The sequence below is a fragment of the Homarus americanus genome, unplaced genomic scaffold, assembly GCF_018991925.1.
Source record: "Homarus americanus isolate GMGI-L3 unplaced genomic scaffold, GMGI_Hamer_2.0 scaffold367, whole genome shotgun sequence".
NCBI lineage: Eukaryota > Metazoa > Arthropoda > Malacostraca > Decapoda > Nephropidae > Homarus > Homarus americanus.
Genome location: NW_024743709.1, coordinates 6622620 through 6623871, shown reverse-complemented (window position 1 = coordinate 6623871; position 1252 = coordinate 6622620).

The window sequence follows — 1252 nt, the reverse complement described above, 5'->3', positions numbered from 1 at the left end:
CATATGAAACAATAAACTGCATTATGTGAGTCTTTTATGAAACAAACATTTTACTGCCTCTTGTGTGTGTGTGTGTGTGTGTGTGTTGAAGTGTGTGTGTGTGTGTGTGTGTGTGTGTGTGTGTATAACCCCTACATATAAAAATAAACAACGAAAAAACAAACTACACAACCCACAAATAAACAAAAATACAAACACAAAACAATATCACACCCCACCCCTCGAAAAATCCCCAAACACAGAGGTCAAGCAAGCAACAGGTCCCCTCCCCCTATAGCCCTGACATGACCTGACCCTGGGCTCCTCCTCCCCCACCTTAAATTCGCAACCCAGGTCACACGCCTTTGTTAATTCCCTCACACTTTGTTCCGCTTGACCCCAGATGACCTCGTATATACTCCCTCAAGTGCCTCATTTACACTTGAGTGGAGGTTGAAGTCAAAAACAAGTAGAGTGTTTTTCTTGTGGGGTGGAAATTGGTTCCCAAGATGGTGCTGAGAATTACTTGGACTCCAGTATTAAATAAAGGTGATTCTGGTGATTAGAGTGACCGAGATTAGGTTTGAGTGACCGAGGTTGGGTTTGAGTGACTGAGGATGGGTATGAGTGACTTAAGTTGGGTTTTAATAACTGAGGTTGGGTTTGAATGACTGAGGTTAGGATTGAGTGACCGGGATTGACCTTAGAGTGACTGAGGTTGGGTTTGAGTGACTGGGGTTGGGTTTGAGTGACTGAGGTTGGGCCTGAGTGACTTAAGTTGACCTTAGAGTGACTGAGGTTGGGTTTGAGTGGCCGGGGTTGACCTTAAAGTGACTGAGGTTGGGTTTGAGTGACTGAGATTGACCTTAGAGTGACTGAGGCTGTGTTTGAGGGACTGAGGTTGACCTTAGAGTGACTGAGGCTGGGTTTGAGTGACTGAAGTTGATCTTACAGAGACTGAGGTTGAGTTTTAGTGACACGAATTGTTTTTAGAGTGACCCAAGTTAACCTTAGCAATCGAGGTTGACCTTAGAGTGAACCAATTTGACCTTGACGACCCCGAGGTTGACCTTGAGATGGCCGTCAGCGAGTGAGAGGTCCTGAAGCATCCTTGAGGAGACAGACACGACGGCTCTAGTGTCTCTCATTGTCTCTTGGATGTGCTCTGGGAGATAGTGAGGCTGGGATATAGCCTTTGAGAAGAGATAGGAGACGGGTTTCTCTCTCTCTAAATGGCTCTTGGAGACAAAGCCAGGAGGGTCTTAGCTCCCAC